The sequence below is a fragment of the Mastigoproctus giganteus genome, chromosome 1 (genome assembly GCF_048544385.1).
Source record: "Mastigoproctus giganteus isolate SK-2022 chromosome 1, ASM4854438v1, whole genome shotgun sequence".
Classification (NCBI taxonomy): domain Eukaryota; kingdom Metazoa; phylum Arthropoda; class Arachnida; order Uropygi; family Thelyphonidae; genus Mastigoproctus; species Mastigoproctus giganteus.
The window spans coordinates 205,864,190-205,877,007 of NC_143575.1; the positions used below are offsets into that span (position 1 = coordinate 205,864,190).

Sequence of the window (12,818 nt, forward strand, 5' to 3'; positions counted from 1 at the left end):
AGAAACCAGTGAAATTAAATTACACGAGAATTCTGTTAATGTTCGGCGGCCATATTTGAACTCCGATGCGTGGACCTTTACACGCATGCGCGAAGACAAATAATCACTATTTAAGTTTCAGGTTTAACTGGATTCGGTAATTTTCATTCCTGTGATCACGACATACGGTCGAAAAGCGTTGTCAGCTTCAGGAAGGAAAATCGTTTTGAATATTTTCGTTAGATTCTTTTAATTGCGTTAATTTGATTTTTAATTGTTTTAAATTTATTTGAATTGTGTTAAATTGATTATTTGATTATTTATAATTTACTCTAATGTACCGGTAAGTTGTCGATTTTTTCGTTTTTTCCGTTTTAATTTCTGGAGGGTATCATACGGAAGTGTTCTACGTACTATATTGAGGTAAACTCCTCTTATTATTTTACTAATATTATTATCAACGTAGAACATATTGCAACTCTGATTCATACTATCTAACAAATATATTATTATATAATAATATTTTGCATGTTATTTTTAATTGTATGTTTCTCTATTTTTTACACCTTTAATGTGTTTTTTGATAATGTTACCAAGCAAACTAAACAATTCAATACCTTTTAAAAAATTACCACTGTTCTTTGTAGCATTACATCTTGTATAATAATGCATCCTATGAGAGTAGCAATTTCTTCATGAATTAAAAATTTTTGAATCTATCATTTTATTTAATTGTAAGCATATTCAAAATTCTATGCATTCTGTGTACTTGTAACATGATTGGTTATGCAAGTTTTCTAATCATTAATCAACAGCATCTTACTAAACTAATCACTATTCCCTTGCCTATAACACGTCTAGGCATCTGTGAGGTGATTTTATTCAGGTATTTAAGGTTTTGAATGGACTGAGCAAGCACAATGCTAATGGGATCCTTCCTCTTGCTCAGACCACACACGAGGGGGCACAAATTCAAACTGAAGGAGGACTGTTGCAGAACCGATGTGCAGAGGTTTGCCTTTAGCGAGCAGGTGGCTGACTGCTGTAACAAACTTCCATCTGTTGTTGTAGAAGTTGATAACTCAAATAAATTCAAGGAACTGCACAAACTATTAGAGGGAATGAATAGATGAAATGGGAGGTGTTTTTTTTTTTTTTTTTTTGGCTGACACTGTATAAGCTTATTTTCCTGTGTCGTTTTCCACTGCTAATACTAATGCTATACTCTCTAATTCTCCAAACCTTTCTATATATTCATCTGAAAAAGGCCACCTTAAGCAAAAAAAACTTGCAATAAAATGTCTATATATAAGGTATGATCATAAACTTCCAGGACTGCATCTTTATTTAAAAATATACATTTACAGATAATTACAAATCAATTTTTTTTTAAATAATAACCTTGGATAATTACGCACTTTTTTTTTTATTTTTGAAAGTTCCTTGGTTGCATTTGCAAAAGCTGCCATTAACTTCTGCTTCAACAGAAGATCCTCATACTGAGTCCTATAGTTCGAAGATCCTCAAGGTGATATCTTCAAGCAAATACATATGTACAGTAGACTGTCGAAGCCCGTGACTGCTGAATACGGTGCTGTTTCTTGTATTCTGTCTATCTTGTGAACTCCTCTGATCATTTGGTCGTCCCGGAGTATAAACAGAAAATTTATTATTTATTTATAATGGCACATTCGAGCTAACAGCACATTGAGATCGGATATTTATATACAGTGCAGATGTCTTGCAGTACCAAATAAAAGAAAATGGCATCACGCGATTACTTTTTTGTTTAAATTCACCATTTTGAAAGTGAATTCTGTACTGATATCATGGATTATTGCACTGTTTTACATTTATTTTAAATTAAAACCCCCTCACTATGGCTCCTAAAGTTAATAAACTTCATATAGAGAAGGAACTTCATACGAAAAACTTGATATAATAATAGAAAATAGAACGGGCATAAGTAGGAGTGTACTAATGGTAGAATATAATACACTGGATTGTCAACATGTTTATGTTTTTTATGTGCAGTTAATAAAATTGCATTCTTAATCTCTCTATTTCTTATTTAGCCTCATTATTTCTGCATTAAATATATTAAAAATAAAAAACTTTCTAAATAACAGAAAAAACAAAATAACGGCATCTTGAATCCCCGAAAGTGCCGTTATTCTGAAAGTCTACTGTATTGGTTTGCACATTAAGTAGATATTAAGCATTTTTGCTTCACAAAAACTGGAAGACAAAATGACTGATGCTGAGTAAAATGCCAGAAGTTGTTTCACCCTTTAGTGAATGGCTATCTTAGGTAACTGAGCAAAACAAACAACTAATTGACATGCTCAATGAAAATTATGGAAAAATGAGATACATAATGTCAATCAAGCTCTATTACTTATACGCTCACCTGGATTTTTTCAGACCAAATCTGGCTGATGTTAGGGAAGAGAATGGAGAGAGGGCCTACCAGGACATACAGTCACTGGAAAAGAGGTACCAAGGAAGGTGGGATGAAGATATGATGGGAACTATCTGGTTCATGGTGATCAGAGAGCACAAAAGACAGACATTCAAATGTATATTTATAAGGAAATTTTTTTGATTAATCCAAGTTTCTACTTTTTTAGGATTTCTATTTTGTGATTTTTTTTAGCTCATTGTGTACTTGTAAAGATTAATACTGTAGTCCATAGAGAAGTTAAACATCGTTAATAAATTTTATTGCATATTTACTTTTCTTTCGCTTCTGGGCAAACCATTTATGCTATACAAAAACTAAGTTATATTCAGAATAAGCATACCCAAATTCATAATAAACATCAAGAAATGCAGATAAACAGAACTTTTTGAAAATTTGTTATACAGTATAATTCAGCTTAACCGTTAGACCTGTTAAATCCAAATTTCTCTCCTTGGGAGACATAGGAGATGTCCATTCACAGAACTGATTTGTGTCTGTGGGTTGTAAAATATAACAGCAAATTTTATTCCCTGACACTATTTTTTTTAGAATTGGGTAACACCCTCCAGCATATGACAGCACAACAAAACAAATGGCCCTCAGTCCCCAGCGGCTTTCACTCTCCCTCTTACGGCAGCGAGAGGATCAGAGTGGAAGCAGAGGGTGCTAAGAATCTCTGGGTACAACCAGGCTGCCATGCACGAAAACTGAACTTGGCCTGTTACAACGTAAGATCACTCATTGGTGAAGACAGGATATTAGAGCTGGAAAAGGAATTAGAAAATGTGAATTGGAATATCATCAGTTTGGCTGAAACAAGAAGAAGAAATGAATCACTTATAAGTTTATCAAGTGGAAATCTGCTGTACACCAATGGAAACAGTGAAAGGAGTGAAGGTGGAGTTGGGTTTCTGGTCCATAAAGATTTAAAAACCAACATTTTGGAATTCAAAAGTACATCACCAAGGGTGTCAAGACTAATACTCAGGATTTCTAAGAGGTACAAACTAAAGGTTATAATGATTTATACACCAACATCGAGCCATGATGATGAAGAGGTTGAAGAAATGTACACTGAAATTGAGAGCCTTCTAGATGAGCAGAAAACCCACTACACTATTATTATGGGGGACTTCAATGCTAAGGTTGGAAAAAGACAAAACAGCGCAGAAAGGGGAACTATAGGAAATTTTGGAATTGGTGAAAGAAATGAAAGAGGCGAAAGACTTGTGGAATTTGCAGAATCTCAAGGATTGTCAGTAATGAACACTTTTTTCAAAAAAAGGGTGAACAGAAAGTGGACATGGAAGAGTCCAAATGGATTAACAACTAATGAAATCAACTTCGTCTTCACTAACAGAAGATATATTGTGAATGATATTACCATCCTGAATAAGGTAAATGTTGGAAGCGATCACAGAATGGTAAGATGTACACTTGATATAGATGTAGGAAAGGAAAGGATAAAACTGACTCGAGTAAATAATACAAAGGTCTTTGAGATAACAGAAGAGGAGAAAAAGCAGTATGTACTGGAACTTAAGAACAAGTTTGAGCTTCTGCAGACTGCTCAGGACCAAGATATTGACGAGGAATATTACAACTTTCTGAAAGTGATAAAGCCCAAGAAACCTATAGGGAAAAAGAAATCTAAAGAAGAAAAAATTAGTCAAGAAACACTTGTTATGATGAACCGAAGGCGAAAAATGAAGAGCAAGATAAACACTGACAAGGAGAAAATTGAGTATACTGAGTTATGCAAAACCATTAGAAAGAGACTCAGAGAGGACATAAGAAGATTTAACACAAGAAAAGTAGAACAAGCATTAAGGGAAAACAAAGGATTTAAATCAGCAGCCATGAGCAGTAATACAGAAAGACAAATGATACTGAAACTGAAGAATAGCGAGGGTTTACTTATAAACAACAGAGAGGACATAATTCAAATAGCAGAAGACTACTATAGAGAATTATACAAGGAGCGAGGGAATGATGCCAGCAGTGGGGAAGATGGATTGCAAAGTAGCAACACATACGACATACTCGATATTCTTCCTGATGAGGTAGAACATGCATTGAAGAAAATGAAGAATCAGAAAGCCCCGGGGGAAGATGAAGTTACTGTAGAGTTGTTAAAATTGGGAGGAAGAGACATAACACAAAAACTGGCAAGGCTCTTCACAAAGTGCATTAGAAAAGGTGTGACGTCTAAGCAGTGGAATAATGCAATCATAGTTTTGCTGCATAAGAAAGGAGATAAATCAGAAATTGGAAATTATAGACCAATTAGCTTGTTATCCCATATCTACAAGTTGTTCACAAGGGTCATTACTAACAGATTAGAAAGAATACTTGATGAGAATCAACCGAAAGAGCAAGCTGGCTTTAGGACAGGATTCTCAACTATGGATCACCTTCACATAATATCACAGCTAATGGAGAAAACAAATGAATATAAAACACCATTATGCCTGGCATTTGTGGATTATGAAAATGCATTTAACTCCATACAGCATAAGGCAATGTTTCAGGCACTGGAAAGACAAGGCATAGATACCCCACATATTATGATTTGGAAGAAAATATATGAGAATGCTACCTCATTTATTAGACTAGACAAAGACAGTAGCAAATTTAAAATCTAGAAAGGAGTTCGACAAGGAGAGACAATATCTCCGAAGCTGTTTATTGCTGCCCTTGAGGAAGCTTTCAGAAGATTAGACTGGTTGCAGAAAGGAGTCAATGTGAACGGAGATTACCTAAACCATTTACGATTTGCAGATGACATTGTGGTCATAAGCCACAATCCCAAAGAATTAGAGGAAAATCTTAATCAGTTATGCACAGTTAGTAAGGATTTTGGACTAAAGATGAATATGGCTAAAACAAAAGTAATGATGAACAAGTATGCCACAGAAAGGAAAATAATGATTGAAGGAGCAGTAATTGAAAAGGTGGAGTCACATACTTATCTGGGACAAGTTATTAGCTGTAATAATGATAAATGGCTGAAAGTCAAGAGAAGAATAAATTTTGGATGGATAGCATTCAGGAAATATAGTCACATACTGAAGAGCAATATCCCAGTTTGTCTGAAACGCAAAATAATGAACCAATGTATACTCCCCACCATGACTTATGGAAGTGAAACTTGGGCACTCACAAAAAGAATGGAAGAGAAGCTGAGAACTACACGGCGAAGAAGGGAACGAATTATATTGGGAATCAGACTGTTAGATAAGAAGAGAAACACATGGATTAGGCAGCAAACTCAAGTAAAGGACATTCTAATCAAAACTAAAGAACTAAAAAGGTCTTGGGCAGGACACATAGCTCGAAGACATGATGACAGATGGACTAAGAAAATAACAGAATGGTACCCAAGAGGAGCTAAGAGAAAACCTGGAAGACAAAGGCAGAGATGGATAGATGAAATTCATGAGTTTGTGGGTAGTAAATGGATGGGCAGTGCTCAAAACAGAAGGAACTGGAAAGTTGCTGGAGAGGCCTTCATCCTGCAGTGGATTGAAAATGGCTGATGATGATCACCCACAAATTTCAACCATTTATTTTGGAAGTTCAACCTCTCATGTCCATCTGATCTGTTGTTAAAATTTGAAAACAATGAATCTGCATAGTATTTTGATGTTTAAAATACCATTAAAATATCAGATATGATGGCTTGGCAACTACCATATGATATTCCTATTTGGACAACTATTGTCTTTGATGTGTATTTGGCAATTAGCCTGAACAATGCCCATAAACAGATTATGTTTTTTTTGGGGGGGAGAGATTCAAGAATAACAAGGATGAGGTTATTCACAAGAGATAATTCATCCTTTGTTGATGTGCAAGATCTTTCAGATCTTCAGTCCTTAATAATATCCCCAATGTGATGTGTGTATGATATTCTCAATGATATCACATCATCTGTGTAGCACATATGACATCTTTAAAGTGCCTCAAATATCCATTAACTGCCACAATGAAGAACAGGTCAATAATCTTTTTTGGGAAGACAGACATAAAAAATTCATGATATTGCTGAAACATTAAATTGGAAATATTAACATTTCCAATGGTACTTCAACATTTCAATGTTGAAGAAACTATTAAGAATTGGTTAAAGCTCAGTAAAGTGAGTGTATGGCAGGTTCCTCATCTTCTGTTTTCAGAACACAAAGAAAACATCAGCTGCTGGAATAATATGAGGGGGAAGTATACAATATTTTATAGAATATGATAACAGCTGACAAAACCTGAGAGCATTATTTCATTCCTTAGTCAGAACAAGTATGCAGGCAGTGGTACCACAGAACACTGCCACTACTGAAGACAGTGAAAAAAGATTTCTTCTCAAGAAAAGCTAATGTCTACTTTTTTTTTTTAAACTGGATTGTCCATGTAGATTTTTTAACAAAATGATACCCCATCAATGCAGTTTATTACTAGAAAGCTACAGTTTGTTTTCTGCAAGATAATGTCTGTCCACATACCACTATAATAATGAGGGACATGATTTGAAAACACTATGGAGGACATGCTGCCATGTCCTCCATATAGTCACTTATCTGTTTGGGCTATTAAGGAGCTTTGGGGAAGGGATTCAAAAACAATGATGAGGCTATTCAAGTGCCCAGCTGGATTAAGATATAACCACAAATCTTTTTTGAACATGGTGTCATGGTTTTATAGTTCAGATACAGCATGGGTTTGTTAAGGAAAAGTCTTGTCTAACCAATTTGATTGGATACTATGATGTGGTCACAAAGGAACCGGATGCAAAAAATAATTTTGATATTATATAATTGGATTTTAGGAAAGCTTTTGATACTGTTGCACATGGAAGACTACTGTAAAAATTGGAGCAGTATGGCATTAAGGGCAAGTTGCTGCTATGGATAAAGTGATGGTTGAGTGGAAGAAGACAGAGTGGTAATCAATGGACACTGCTCTTCGTGGACTAATGCTATTAGTGGAATCCCCCAGGGTTCGGCATTGAGCCCATTGTCGTTTCCTGTATTTATCAATGACACTTATGAAGGTATATCAGGCTTAATGTCCAAGTTTGCAGATGATATGAAGGTTGGTAGGGATGTTAATGACAGTAAGGATGGTATGCTACTGCTACAAGATCTAGAAAAGTTGAGCAGATGGGCTGAGAGGTGGCAAATGAAGTTTAACATTGACAAATGCAAAGTACTGCATATGGGTAGCAGTAACGCTACAGTAACGTACTAACCAACTGTGCAGTATACGCTCATGATAGTGGAAAATGAAAAAGACCTGGGGGTAATTGTGCAGTCAGATATGAAGTTTTCTGAGCAGTGCAAACAGGCTGCAAGAGTAGCTCATTGGGTCTTGTCAATGATATACAGGAATTTTGCTAGCAGAGATTATCCCCGTGTATAAGGCAGTGGTCAGGACACACCTTGAGTACTACAGGTCTGGAGGTCTCATTTTAGGAAAGATGTTGAGGTACTAGAACGAGTACACAGAAGAGCAACGAGATTAGTGAATGGAACAAAAGGTTGCTGTTACAAAGATAGGCTTAACTTCTGCAAATTGCAGCATCTGGAGACTAGGCACCTGCGAAGTAATCTGATTGAGGAGTCTAGGAAAGTTTATCGCCAGCAATTCGCTGCCGCGTCAGTTTATCGCATTTTACCGTCTAGAAGCAATGAGATGTGTTTGGTCAAATCATAAAAAGTTATTTTTTATTTAAGTTTCTGCCTTAAGCTATGATTAGCATATTTTTGGAATTCTATGAACTGTGAGGGAATAGTACGGAAATAAAAAAAACACATGTATGGAAATATGTAATTTAATAGGTAGATTATGTATTTTAATAGTTACATGTATCACAAAAATAGTAAAAAATCCATTATTTGAACAATATAACAATTGGTTAATTTTCAACTAAACTAATTATAACATTAGGTATGTCATAGTACACTGCAAAAAGTTCAAAATGAATGTTTATGCAATCTTCAGAATCAGTCACGTTGGGATAATTAATTACTAAGAAACTGTAATATTTACAACACAGTATGTAAATTATTAATAAAAAATATTATGCCCTATACCTCTTAGATAATCAACAATATCACCCCGTTCATCGTATGCACTAACAAGCCTTTTAATTCATTCATCACAATCGCAATACTTCTTTTTTTTGTTGCCCTGATCACTTCCACTTAAATATTGTTCAATGCGCATTTCGTTAATACTTTGTTCTTTTTTAATGCAATCGATAAATTTCCAAATGTTTGGATGATAAGCAGTGACTTATTCTCAAATCCTTTATGCCACCCTTTAACACAATTATTCATTCTTGGTAATCCTTCAAGAACAAGCTGGCGTACGTTCCACATTTCATGGAAATACTTTGGTGGTCAACGAAAATATCGTCTGGTTGGACGTCCAATCCATGTATCCTCAAAATAATCAACAACTTCTCGCGATTCTGGAGGAAAAACACCATTTTCACACAAATGTTCAAAAACAACCGTCACAATAGGAGTGGGCACAAACGCAATTTCTGCCAAAATTCGCATATTTAAAGCAAAATTAGCATCAGTTTCATAACGTTGTTTCAATCCATTATTCTGAATGGAACGAAAAATACATTGTGAAAAGTGGAAAAAACAACCCCGTTGTGAAGCGTCAGGAAAAACTCTTCTGCAAGCATTCATCATTGCCGTCTCAAAATCTATAGTTATTGATTGCAGGGACATAGCCGGTTCCAATACTTTCAGCTGCTGTAGTAGAGATACATACGTTTCTTCAGACTTGTTAGGCAATAATGCATAAACTAATGGAAGCAATATTTTGTCCTTGAATACATGTATTGTATACAGCTGATAAAAAAGTAGGGGAACAGTTTTGAAAGGCCCATTGACATACCAGTGTTCATTTCGCGCTAACAACTGAAAATTTCTTTTCGTACTGAAAATTAACATACGATTGTCCTCGGGTCCAGAATCAAATTGTAGAAACAATTCTCCATTGTATGATGTTTTATATTCTTCTGTAAAAACTATGTCTCTACGATACGTTGAAAGAACTGGGCCATCAAAATTTCTATTTCTTATATTTTGGATCGTTCGTTTCATTGTATCTACACTTGGAAGCTTAGGGGCTGCTGCTTGGCTACAGATTCTTGAAATAATACTATGAGGTATATTATTTGTGGTTTCTGCATAAGTTCGAATGGTATCAAGAAGTTGTGCCGCCTCAACTCCTGCTGCGTCTCCACAATGATTGTGCTCCTTCCATGTTTTAACGATGGTGTTATCTACCGTAGTAACTCGAGGGGCACATTTGGTTTTTCGGTAATTTTGACACTTCCAATGAATTTTTGTTTCATTTTGCCTGTCTTTATAAAACAAATGTCCACTAAAGCACAATTTCAGTTTTCCTTTTTCTGATTTCAAAAATTCCACCGACATGATGCGTTCACAAACTCGAAAGGATGAAAAATAAACTCAAAATAAGAAAATGTTGTGATTGTAAGAGATTATAAATATATAAGTACCTCCCTAATCAGCATGTCCTACCCCCACCCCCTAAAACATGCTACTTAAGTTAAAAATAAATTTATATAAATTATATGTATTGCCTGGCGATATTTGAAGGCTATATTGTTTATGCGATAAACTGACGTGGCGGTAAACTGCTAGCGATTAATTGCTGGCGGTGAATTGTGGGCGATTTCCTAGACTTAGTCTAGGAAAGTTTACCGCCGAAAGTTTAAGAAAATTTAAGTTTCTAAACAATTTATAGCCTACAAATGATCGCTAGCATATTTTATCGCCAGGCAATATATATAATTTATATAAATTTATTGGTCATTTTAAATTGAAAATAAGACTTTTCTATAGGTGTTATTTAAGAACTAAGTGCAGTTAAAAATGGAAGTTATATGCTAGGTATACATTTCCTAGAAATACATACCACTGCAGGTGCTTTAATTTAATTGCCTGTTATTTTCCAAAATTGGAATTAGGTAGGTACCTACTTAATTCCTTTAACTTAAGTAGCATGTTTTTAACTTAAGTAGCATGTTTTAGAGGGTGGGGGTAGGGCATGCCGATTAGGAAGGTACTTATATATTTATAATCTCTTACAATCACAACATTTTCTTATTTTGAGTTTATTTTTCATCCTTTCAAGTTTGTGAACGCATCATGTCGGTGGAATTTTTGAAATCAGAAAAAGGAAAACTGAAACTGTGCTTTAGTAGACATTTGTTTTATAAAGACAAGCAAAATGAAACAAAAATTCATTGGAAGTGTCAAAATTACCGAAAAACCAAATGTGCCGCTTGAGTTACTACGGTAGATAACACCGTTGTTGTTGTTGTTATTTGGTTTTTAGGAGCATTAGCAACTAAGGCCATATTGCTCCGGGAATATGCGGTGGTCATTCCCTGACCTTTCCGCATTCTCTGTATTTGGTGGTGATGGGCTCGAACCCCGGTCTAATCAAGAAGCGTGTGCTATGCACTGCTGCTCCTTCCCACCTGGCTACGGAGGCACCCGTAGATAACACCATCGTTAAAACATGGAAGGAGCACAATCATTGTGGAGACGCAGCAGGAGTTGAGGCAGCACAACTTCTTGATACCATTCGAACTTATGCAGAAACCACAAATAATATACCTCATAGTATTATTTCAAGAATCTGTAGCCAAGCAGTAGCCCCTAAGCTTCTAAGTGTAGATACAATGAAACGAACGATCCGAAATATAAGAAATTTTGATGGCCCAGTTCTTTCAACGTATTTTAGAGACATAGTTTTTACAGACGAATATAAAACATCATACAATGGAGAATTGTTTCTACAATTTGATTCTGGACCCGAGGACAATCGTATGTTAATTTTCAGTACGAAAAGAAATTTGCAGTTGTTAGCGCCAAATGAACACTGGTATGTCAATGGGACTTTCAAAACTGTTCCCTTACTTTTTTATCAGTTGTATACAATACATGTATTCAAGGACAAAATATCGCTTCCATTAGTTTATGCATTATTGCCTAACAAGTCTGAAGAAACGTATGTATCTCTACTACAGCAGCTGAAAGTATTGGAACCGGCTATGTCCCTGCAATCAATAACTATAGATTTTGAGACGGCAATGATGAATGCTTGCAGAAGAGTTTTTCCTGACGCTTCGCAACGGGGTTGTTTTTTCCACTTTTCACAATGTATTTTTCATTCCATTCAGAATAATGGATTGAAACAACGTTATGAAACTGATGCTAATTTTGCTTTAAATATGCGAATTTTGGCAGAAATTGCATTTGTGCCCACTCCTATTGTGACGGTCGTTTTTGAACATTTGTGTGAAAATGGTGTTTTTCCTCCAGAATCGCAAGAAGTTGTTGATTATTTTAAGGATACATGGATTGGACGCCCAACCAGACGATATCTTTGTCGACCACAAAAGTATTTCCATGAAATGTGGAACGTACGCCAGCTTGAAGAATTACCAAGAATGAATAATTCTGTTGAAGGGTGGCATAAAGGATTTGAGGAACAAGTCGCTGCTTATCATCCAAACATTTGGAAATTTATCGATTACATTAAAAAAGAACAAAGTATTAATGAAATGCGCATTGAACAATATTTAAGTGGAAGTGATCCGGGCAACAAAAAAAAGAAGTATCGCGATTGTGATGAATGAATTAAAAGGCTTGTTAGTGCATACGATGAACGGGGTGATATTGTTAATTATCTAAGAGGTATAGAGCATAATATTTTTTATTAATAATTTACATACTGTGTTGTAAATATTGCAGTTTCTTAGTAATTAATTATCCCAACGTAACTGATTCTGAAGATTGCATAAACATTCATTTTGAATTTTTGCAGTGTACTATGACATACCTAATGTTATAATTAGTTTAGTTTAAAATTAACCAATTGTTATATTGTTCAAATAATTGATTTTTTACTATTTTTGTGATATGTGTAACTATTAAAATACATAATCTACCTATTAAATTACATATTTCCATACATATGTTTTTTTTTATTTCTGTACTATTCCCTCACAGTTCCTCGAATTCCAAAAATATGCTAATCATAGCTTAAGGCAGAAACTTAAATAAAAAATAACTTTTTATGATTTGACCAAACACATCTCATTGCTTCTAGACGGTAAAATGCGATAAACTGACGCGGCGGCAAATAGCTGGCGGTAAATTGTTTATGCGATAAACTGACACGGCGGTAAAAATTTCCGGATCCCCTGATTGAGTTGCATAAGGCCTTGAATGGTTTGAGCAAGCTCAATGCTGTTGGGATTCTTGCTCATTTTTTTGCACCTGAGGCAGCATAAATTCAAATTGAGGAAAGAGAGTTGTAG

At 35.2% G+C, this 12,818-nt stretch overlaps 1 protein-coding gene across 2 annotated transcripts in view; it reads right to left on the reverse strand.

Annotated features, from left to right (window-relative positions):
* LOC150091468 (thiamine pyrophosphokinase 1) overlaps positions 1–12,818 on the reverse strand; it is a 128,673-nt gene that overhangs the window by 22,128 nt on the left and 93,727 nt on the right. The gene's annotated exons all lie outside the window — the stretch shown is intronic.